This window comes from Stegastes partitus, unplaced genomic scaffold, assembly GCF_000690725.1.
Source record: "Stegastes partitus isolate 25-593 unplaced genomic scaffold, Stegastes_partitus-1.0.2 Scaffold101, whole genome shotgun sequence".
NCBI lineage: Eukaryota > Metazoa > Chordata > Actinopteri > Pomacentridae > Stegastes > Stegastes partitus.
The window spans coordinates 651,645-663,016 of NW_007577832.1; positions in this window are offsets into that span (position 1 = coordinate 651,645).

Consider the following 11,372-nt stretch of genomic DNA (forward strand, 5'->3'; position numbering starts at 1 on the left):
GTCTATTTGCGGACGGCATGAGAGGATGCTGACTATGTGAGGGGGCTGCGACGCACACAAGGAAGGACAACAATGAGGAAGACAAAAAAAAAAAAAACAAGTAAGTGTTCCCATTACCTGGAATGAGTCAGGTTTGTTGGAGGTGGGCCCTGCAACTGTTCAATTAATCCTCTCCGGTGTTGACTCTTTCATGTTTCTGAGGAATGTCGCGCTCACACCGGTCTCTCTCGCTCGGCGTGAGAGGAATACTAATGAGCCAGAGGTGCAGGGGGACGGTGAAGTTCCCCACCAGATGGCAAAGAGATTATGAGGACAGCAGGCCAGCATGTGTAATGCAGCAGTACCAGTGTGGATGTCTGCTAACATCTCTCACCAGCTCCCCTCGACGTGGGATATCAGGTGATATTTAACACGGCCAGTGGTCATGTTAATACGGCTTTCTCTCCTAAAAATGAAATATGCCTTGTTTGTTCTTGTGTGACAGCTTGTGAGTATACAGGACGTTCAGTAGCTGAAGCAGGATCCCCTTTGCTACCGTGCGTCCATAAAGCATGCAAAATCGTTTAATATCTAAGTATTACTGCTTATGTGGGCGTAGATTTTTTTTGGAAAATGGCGGAGAACATGAGGCAGGGGTCTGGGTGCCCTTCTCTGGGGAAATCTGAGCTTTAAACTCTTAATTTCCTGCATTCTGCTGCATATTTTTGTGCCTTTTCTGCATTAGTTTGTAGTGGAAATGCCAAAGAAATTTCCTTTGCTTCTGTTCCCTGCATACCAATGAAATCTACCTTCATGTCTGCATAGCTCCACCCCCTGAGGTGAACGGAGCAAACGTGCTTTTCCTGCTATGACCATCACCAAGCGTTACCTGTGTGACCCTAATCAGCAAACATGCCAAGCATCACACCGTTATAGTAAACATCGGCGCTGTGAGCATGTTCGCAAGGCTGCAGACGCTTGGCTTTGTTGTGTATTCGTCGTGCGATTGTTTGTTGAAGATGGAAAAATGCCTCATTTAAAAACATAAAACTTGTGGTAATATTGTGCTCACCTTTAAAAAAAAATGTAAGTGGAGATAGCCCAGGAGAAAAACAGCAGAGAGGCTCGCAAAATATAATCAATCTTCTGGCTGCATTGTCATTTGTGGTCGCCGCTGTTAACACAAAAAGGGGTCCTCCCTGTATTGTGCAAAATGGAGACCAGAGAGAAGACCTTCCTCTTTGAGTTTCAGGACCTGACAAGACTTGACATTTACTAATTATGTTTCTGACAGCTGATTTTTTTTTATTTTTTTTCCTTATTAAATTCTGGCTGTCCTGGAAATATCTCACTCCCTCTCACACAGCATACTTATGGTCAATTATCCATGTGAATAAGACGAGGGATTATTTTTCCATTAGGCACGCCTGCTCTATATCATTTCATATTGTATTCTGTTACAGCAGTTAGCATGTAGTTGCTGCAGTTTATCAGTGGAGCAGCGTTATTGTGATGCAACGGTACTTAACAACAATAGTCCATCTGCTCTCCATTGCCACAATGCTGCCCAGACATTGTGGGCTCCGATCAATAAACAAATGTTTACAAACAGCAAAGACTATAAATTGCTCACAGAGCTGGCAACGCGACTTCCACGATGTGACGCAGCAAAATAAATTAATGAATATCTGTATATTCGGGCACCAGCAGCAAGACACTGCTCTTATTAGCGCTCCCACCTTTTTACCAAGCGTTGCATATCTGTTGAAAACAAATCATTTTCAGCATTTAGAGAGAAATGCTCTTGGAAATATGTGACTTTAAACATTGTACTTGTGCTACGAGCATCCAGCGGCAAACCTGCCACAAGCTCTGGAGCGTCAGGACAGAACCAGCAGGCTTGTTTTTCATGAGATTTTTTTTCTCTAAGACCACAGTGCAAAAGCTCCGTGCATCTTGAAACATGCACAGATCATTAAGCCCACCATTGGGAATCATATCACATATTTCTTCTAACAAAGTTTGACATTGCGCTTAATGACCAGCCCAGACATATGGACGGGGGAGAACCAATTAAAACAGCTCCAAAAAGAAAAAAAAAAACACCCTGTAAAAATAACTTGGATGGACTGTGCAGCTTCCTCGAGGTTGGCAGTTTAAATTTCCTGCTGGCAACGGAGTAAAATAAGGTCACTGAAAAATTTCACGACTAACGACCTTAATCATTAGGGCTTTGGTGACATATGAAGCGGCTCATAGTTATTCACAAACTTCTCTGGGTTTGTGCTGTAACATCCTGCCCCACCTTCAGTAGGTCACAGGTGTACACCAGGCTTATGAAAAAAAAAAAAAACACTCTCAGTGACGTCTTAAACAAACACGAGCTTCTGTGAAAACTGTCAGAAGTGCAACTGTTCACATACAGCCTTCTCTTCCTGTTGGTCGTGTACTTTCCGGCCTTAGTGACACGCAGTTCCATGTCATCAGTGACACAACGGGCCAAAGACATGCAGCATAATGAGGACCAGATGCCCTGCAAGGACTGCAGCAGAAGAAGCTCTGTCTGGTTTACAGTAATTATACAGGTTCTAATAAATAGGTGCAAAGCAAGTCAAAGGCCAAGGTAGAACAATGAATAAAAGACCGTGAGGAGGAACTTGACACGTGGGAATGTGCATGTGATCCCTACAGTACTTGGTTATGCAGCTGAAGACAGGTTGAATCAATACACAAATAGATGTGTTTCTTTATCTGCATAATTGCGTAGATGGAGCCAAGACTTTGCTTTACAAGCTTCTTCATCTGAGCATTCATTTCATTTCATTCATAATATATAGTTACATTCATATTTCTTAGTACTGGCAGCAGAATACTTCATTATCTTTACAGGTTACTGGCTACGGAGAGGAATTATTTAACCTTCAAGCTCAGTTTAAACTGGATCTGCTTTCCACAAGTAAGCACGCTTCATGAACACACAAACAGCAGATTTTCAGTACAGTGTGGCAGAAAAAAAAAGAAAAACTGTGAACTCTTAAATCCTTAAAGACTCCCAGAGAAATCATCTTTCCTCACGGAACAATCCTCTAAACTCCGTTGTAGTGCTGACACGCAGAAATGACAGGGACACTACATGTTTTTATAAGTATTCCCCGCAACGCATATAAACCCTGAGGGTGGCTGTGATTGCTGGGGCATCCACAGGCTGCAGTCCCCTCTGATCCTCTGGGACTCCCGAGTCAGCCTGCAAGACAGATTGTGGTCGTGACCTCGGACTTTGTTTTGGTCTCTGCTATAATCAGGATGTTCCCTATGCACAGGCTGTCAAGATGCACACTTCTGTATGCTGCTGAATAGGTCCACACGAAGCAGTGAGAGAAACAGACTGGAAAAGCTTTCTGGATGATTTTTATTGCAATAAGGTTGAGACAGCTTGAGTTTAATTCTTATCGTGATTGCTCGTATACACTCTGGCTACAAAATGTCATGCCTCGAGGTGTTTAAGATATCTCCTAATTGTTGTTGTTTCATAACACCGAGGTGAAACTCTGGAAAATATGCTAATTTGCAGAAGAGGACTAACACTGTCACCTCTGTCCAGTAATTAGAAGGCTACAACCGGCAGCCAGCGGATGTAGTTCAGCGTTAATTGGAAACAGTAACTTAATAAAGTCTACACCTGGTGAACTCACATTGGCTTCCAGTCAGGAAGCAGCTCAGGAAAAACCGACCACGTCACTTTCCACTTTTGGTTTTTGAGACAGATTAAACACATCTAACATGGTAATTAGTGAGATTTAGTGAAGCCTTTTGGAAAGAAGCGAGCTATTTCCAGAATCTCCAGCATTTATGCTAAACTGTCTCCTATGACCTTCTGGTAACCACGGTAACATGACAGAGGTATCGATCTCGCTGTCGATCTCATCTGACTCTCATTATGAAGGCAAATAAGCATATTTCTTAAAATGTCAAAACTATTACTCAAACGTGTGGTTAAATATAAAATTAATAGTTTAATAAAAAAAACGGGCACCAGCTGTGGAGCGTCGCTGGCCTCTGGTCGTGATAGCTCCTCGGTCTACCTGCGTGAACTTCACCTCGCCTGCCCTGCATTGTTCAGATTGCTCAACAGCTGCTCCCAGTCGCTCTGGTCTATTTAAGGCGAACTCCCCCGACACACGCTGCTGTCAGTTTGTCAAGTCTCGCCGTTGTTTTAACTGCGAGCTGTTAAGCGTGAATCTGCTGCTCTGTTTCTGATAACCAGCCTGTGACGTAACCCCTACCAGCAGCCGGCTCTCGCTGCTGCCAGCCGCCAGACAGTCTTCTCCACTAGTGCCCCGGTCGAGGGTAATCTGTTTTTCCTCACTTCTCATCTGCAGTTAACCATCACCTCTATTCTCTTCAGTCCATCCCCTTCTGCTACCTGCTGATCTTCAATTTCCCATCATGCTTATCTGCTTTAGAGCCTGCATTTGCGGGAACATTTGTGGTTTGAGTGAGTCTCAGTGGTTGTATCGAAAACACTGTGATAAACGGGAACACAGGCTGTGGCTCCCTCTCCTGATCTGACACAGGGACCCTGAGAATGAATGGGCTGAGAAGAGATGTAGTTCAGAAAGTTGTGTGGTTTTTACAACCAGAACTGTCAGACGTCAGAATAAAGTGAGCAAAGTGCTTGAGCTACGTAACAGTTCTACACATTGGGGCTTTAAGGTAATCACCAGTGAAGCTACCTTAATCACAATATCAGCTTCTGCCTCATGTCTATAATTGGATCTAATGATTAAAAACCTTGTCAGTATTTAATTTTGGTCTGATTAGGTTACAAATGACAAAAAAATGAGGTCCTAACATAAATATAATGGAATCTCGACCCATTATCAGTTTTCAGCGCAAATTTTATAGAAGAAAATTAATCTCTGCGGATACTGTAAATACAGAGAAGTCCTGGGTTGGTTTAGTTTTAATCCTTTTCCGATAAGCAAGTGAATTGAATTACTCAAAGTGGCTTCCCCGACTAATTTAGAATGTAATAATGATAACGATCAAGAGGACACGCGGCGTATACACATGTATGTGCTGCAAATGCTGTTGGTATAATTAACAGAACAGGAATTCAACATAAGTACAATGCAATACACTGGCACATGATGTAGTATCCTTTATGAAGAAATACATTAGACTGTTACACTATTAGTGTTTGGACACAATAATAAAACCGTCTGCAGCCAAATCAGCTCTGACTTGTCGGGACTTGGACATGTAGGAGTGTCCTGTAGTGTCTGACACTGCAACTTTAGATCTTTGAGGGTCATATCAACGCCTTGAGCTCTTTGTCATGTTCCTCGAGCCATTCCTGAGAAGGGCATTGTCCTGCTGGGGATGCTGCTGCTGCCATGGAGGAATGTGATTGGTCTACAGCAATGTTTACCTGTGTGATATTTGTACCACTGACATGACGTTTTCCAGCACCGCACTACAACCAAAGATGACTAATGTTTTTTCACTGCACCTGCTTTAATGTTGTGGCTCATCAATATTAGGACATCACGTTAAATGCACCTCTGAATGAGGTTTTCGATTTGCTGCTAAAAAATAGAGGCGCTGAGTTCAGCAGTGACGACCACACTTTCAAGCACTTTTAGAGAAAAAATAAAATAAAAAATGGACTGTGCTGAAAATGGGTTTTATGTGGCTCGGTGGTCGATTACACTCGTGATGCTTAATGTAGGTCAGACAAAGTTCTAGTGTGGTCTGAAGAGGGATCCTCTTGTTCCCACTATGTGGAATCAGAAAAAGAATAAGCGCGTGCGAGAACATGCCGGTGTCACCTTTTGACCGGCCTGAGTTACTGCGAGTCGAACCCGAGAAAGTCGAGACTGAATATCATGCAGAGTCTGTTTGTAGAAAGGTTCAGCAAGAATTGAAAGCATTCCATTTTTCAAAGGGAGAAGAAAGCTCTTAGACCACTTTTCAATCTTCTTTTTGTGTTCGGAGTGTGTCAACATTACAATCCCTCTCTCATCAAGTCTTGACAGAATTTCATCAGATGAGCCTCTCACTCAATCCCTTTAAGAAGGATCAATAAGATAGATGCTGCTGCTTTAGAGCATGTAATAGTGGTTAGTGGAGGAAAGAAAAAGCCCAAATGACAAAAGAAGGGAGACAAAAATCATGGCTGAGTGCTTAGATACCGCTCACATTGTAGGTGGATGTGAAAGCTCTGCTGTATTCCCTGGACTCCACACCTCACCGTGGCTGGATAAAGCAAAGGTTGTGTGAGCCGCCGCACAATGTGCCACAATTCCTGTTTGTCAGCAAGGGAAATTATATCCTGTGTCACTCTTCTTTTTTTTTTTTTTTCCTACAAGACTCCATCATCCAGAGGCTTTCTCAGAGCTATATGTCAAAACTTGAACAGAATTCTCAAAATACCTCCTTTATTTAACCAATACAGAAGCGCAATGCAAATAGAATGTGATGCAATAAGAGGAGGGAATAGGGATGTGCATGCACCAGGAGGATATGTTGCCTTCATAAATAAAGCAAGAGCCAAAACCGAGACCCTGTCGTGTGAACTACCTGAGCTGTTCTGTCTTTTTTTTTTTTTCCAGGCTTACAAAGCCACTGCCACGGCAAATCAATCAGTCCAGGAGGGGGAACAGGGGATGCCACTGTGCATGAACTGAGTGCAATCAGACATAACCCAGCCAGATGGCACAATGGAATACAAGCCGGAGCATTGTCTCCCATGGAGTCCCTTCCTTTACTGTGGAATGAGCCGCGCGCCCATCAACACAGCAGCACAAGTCGCACCACTTTGTGTGATTGATAATGCCTATGACATGCACAAACCTCAGAGCCCCAGCCAAACAGCTAGCGGTTGTAGGGTCCATTATCCAGCAGAATTTGAGCATTTTGTCATGCGATTTATATTTTCAAGGACATTATCCCAAAAAAGGTTGTTTGTGTGTTTCCTGTAGTCAAAATAAAAACAACTGGTTCAATTTTCTCGTCATTCTAAGAAGAAAATAACTGATGAGACCAACGATGAAATGGTTATTTGTAACTCTCACAAACTCAGAAACAGAAAATTTGGCAGCGCTGAATATTTGAGAAGAGTATTTGTTTCTGGTGTTTGTGTCCTCTGTTTTATTATTTAAATGCTGAATTTACATTTTTTCAATCTTTTTTTTTTTTCCCCTCCCTTGCGGAACAAAGATGGAGAGCACACATGCAGCAGCACCAATGAGCTCCCTTCTTTTGCTCTGCTAGTTTCTCTTGTTGTTGTTTGTTTAAGCAGCTGTCTGGCTCTCTGTGTGTGTTTGTGTGTGTCGGATTTCCGAATGCAGGATCTGGTACCTTTTTAAGGAAGCAAGAGTTCTAAAAATATAGTCATTGTCAACTCGCTATATTACAAGATATTGTTTATACTGAAAGGCTGATATGTTGTCAGGCTGACAGCTTGTTAAGTTTATTGCCACTGACTGCCGGCTGCCACTGTGCGAAGGAGTCACCACCGCTGCACAAGTTCAGGCATGAAACTTTATGCTTACTCTTTTTAACCGACGGGGACATAACTCAGATGTGAAATGTGAATCGATTACTTTAATGCGCTTTATATATCAAATTTAATGCTTTTAATATTGTGCTTTTTTTTTTTACACGGGGATATAAAGGTTTTACAGTAATTACTGGCTTTCGGTATTACCTTTTTCAACCGTGAATTATATAGAACATCTCTAAGGCATAATAATGTAAGTTATAGGGTTATAATGGAAGTTTTAGGCCTCCTGCTCTGTTCAGGTTTGGAATGCAAATCTGTGACCAAAATGTAGAATAAATTAGTAATATGTTGGAATTAAATATATCATTCATTGCTGATTCTTGTATCAGAATGAAGACTTTTTTTCTCCATTTGTTGCTTCTCTCGTTGTTCAAAAGCTGACTTTGGAAAGGGCTCAGGTCGTAAATATCTTTATTTATGTGTGATTTAAATGCATTTTTATGGCGTAATGCAAATGTAGTTTTCCTCAGTGTGCCTTTTAACTATTTTTTTCATGATATAAGGCATATTTTATTTGAATTAAGTTATATAACCAATGCATTTGTAGAAGGTTCATCAGGTGGGACTGGCTGGTTCTCCGCTTCATTCAGGCTTTTGTTCAAGGCCCTGTGGATGGAAGGGGTTGGCAAGAGGTTTTAGCTGCGCTGCTTGGTAGAACAGCTCAGTGTGTTTGTCTGCTTGGCTCTGCGTGCTGCAGACCAGACTCCTCATTCATATATTCAGAAAAAGGGTGTTTATAGTCTCCGCACCATCTACCACTTCTGCTGACTGAGTGCAATCATCCTGTTCCATCTCTTTGGTGTTCAGATTACCAGGCATTGCACACAGCACACAAATTTCCCTGTCCTCCAGATCAGCTATGCCGGTCAGTGTATTTGCTGCGAGGCGTTCTGTGCCAGGACATCTCCAGTGTGACCCTGTCTAACCTTGGCCTGGACTGACAGGGGCGTGTTGTCCCTGCTGGAGCTGGTGGACAGGGCAGCGAACGCCCTTTGTGATCCCAACAGGCGTTTAACGGGCTTTTAGGGGGGTGTGTTCTAGCTAGCAGGTTCTCGGAGGAGGCATCATGGAGGACTTTGGGAACCACCTCCATCATCGGCTCCCAGGGGCTGAGCAGATTTCAGCCGAGCGCCTCCTGCTGCTCCTCAATCAGACTTCTGACACACTTCTGAGCCCCCATTAATGATCTTTGAACGTGGAAAACAAGGAGGGCTGGCCTCTGGTGACTCACGCAACCTTCTGGCTTCAAACCCAGTGTCTCTCATCCTCATGTTCACCTCCCACACCAGCATGAGAAGAGGCTTGGCATCAGCATCATCAAAGTCTTCAAAGTTGAAACTCCCGGAGCTGCACTCTCACGTTGTTTTTTTGTTCTGCTCCACCAGCACGCCTGTCATATCCTCAACAGTCATCTTAGATGTTTTTCTGCTGAAGCCTGATAAATTCTGTCACCAGTGCAATCTGAGGTTTGTCAGCACTGCTGCGCCAGCAGACCCGCAGAGAACTGTTCATACATGGCTGTGCTGAACCAAGCCCTAATGGGTCAGTAGATGCTTCTGCTCCTTTTAGTGAACTCCAGGGATGCTTTGTTGCTCTATATCTCAATACAGAACAAGCTAAGCTGTCAAAGCAATGACGAAAAACAATCCAGAGCAACTGAGGCTGTGTGACACGTCTGCAGATGGAGTCCAGCTTCACTTACATGTAAACTGCCAGCCTTTTAAATGTTTTGCATCGTTGTTTGTGTTAAATCAGTCAAGTCTTTAATGTCAACCATGTGATGGATGTTGGAAACTCAATTCACACACATACTTTATCTGTGTATAATTTTGTGGGGCCACTTTATTCTTCTGCCTCTGACTATTTGTCCACCCATGATATTTACATACATTACACTTGAGCTCTGTTTCTGTTTTGTTTACCCAGATGCTATTGCCTTCCTCACTGGGTGCCCAGTTGCAACCCTGCTTCCCAGAAACGCTGCAACTGATTTGCAACAGCAAATACAGCATGTTTTGAAGGTAACATGGGCTACATTTTCAGTCAACATAATGAATTAAAAAAAATAAGATGTTTGGCAAGTCAGGCATGTTGTATGCATCAGTAAAATTCTTGCTGCCAATGTATTTGTATCTGATCTCAGTCCGATTATCCGCTTGCTGTGGCCACGGCAGCTTTTGGGTAATGCCAGAGAAGGATCGTGTGTTGCAACATGTAATACCGTCAGTTTTCCTTAAACAAAGTGCTTTCGCTGTCTTGCCCCACAAACAGGACCGTGGAGGAGAACCTGGATCTCTGGTGTGACCATCCGCTTTGTAATAGCTCCAATAGAGTTAATAAATTCAGTGCTTATCATTCAAAATGTTTCCTCTTAACATAATCCTCCAAACGATTAAGCTGCAGCTAAAACCTAACTGGAAAAACAATTTAGGGAATTTCCAGGAACTGCTCTGTCACTTGGAAATGGTTTGTGGTTGATGTGGCGTAAGAACAGAGCGAAGGTCACATGAGAGCAAGTGGTTGTGATCGGGGAGGAACTGTAAGTCAGACCTGCATTAGATGTGAATGGCCTATATGACACTTCTTCATTGGTGATTATTGTGACTCCACATTTCCTACAAGATTTCCATTTTTGCTGAACACACACACAAAGCTGGTTTGGTCTAAATTTCCTCCGTCAGATGAGACACAGAATAAAGCTTCTCTTCTGATCACTTACACAGCAACTTTGCCCATTAGCAGAACCAAATGTAGGTTATTCATTTCATTCAATAATTAGAAACAAGGCTGTGTGTTTTATTCTGGCTAAACTGATGATGCAGCAGGAAATGAGCAATATTAATATTCACATTTGGTATTTTGGATAAAGTGAATTCACAAGAGGCTTTCTGTTGTCTTTGAAGTGCTCTGGCTACTGATGTAGGCTTTGATATAAATAAAGCAGAGGGGAAAAATTGTAAAGATATTCTCTTATAATCAATTCCTGATCAGCGCAGTGACAATCGCAACTTTAAAGCCTGTTTGGTGTGTCAGTTTGTGACGTGTGAAACTGGCCCATCAAAGTCTCAATAATTAATTTAGTAGAAATGGTGAAAGTAAAGGTAAAGCTTGATCTCCGAATATATATATATAAATAGATGCTTTGGTCTTTGAAACTGATCCTGAGGTTTAAGGAATGAGTCCAACATTTACAAGATATACTGGCATGCTTATGAAAAAGCTTTGATGTAGGCAAGTGGTATCTTCTGTTTATAAAAAAATAAATCAAGCCAAGTGACAAAAACTGCAGTTTCTTAAATGGTCACTGGAGACTGGCTGCAGAAGTGAGTCAGTCCCCATAGAGCCCCATGTTAAAGTGTTAAATCTTTACAGCACAAATAAACATGTTTGTGGTCGGTAACAGAAGCTGTCTTAGTCTGTTCAGCTTATTTGGTAGTTTGATGAATTTATACGTGACATATCCGTTTGAATTGTATTTATGCAAAATTAAGTCAAAAGACAGTCATAATGTATAAAACTGTTCTTTGCTCATGATTTGTTCTCTAAAAGGCAATTCAAGGGACCCACTTATTTAAATGCATGTCTGCAAGATTAAAAAAAATTCCAAATGTAATGAATTAGATAAACCTTGTAAATTGCAAACATCACTTTTGACGAGTTGGGTTGACATAATGATGTTAGTAATTGCATCAACTTAGTATTGTGTGGAATTGTAATGAAGATTTTCACATTAGTTGATTGAAAATTAAATTCAGATCGAGGTAACTTGATAAAATTAGCTTCATAACAAAATTTCTCCTCACCTTGAGGTCAGGATTTCAAGTCC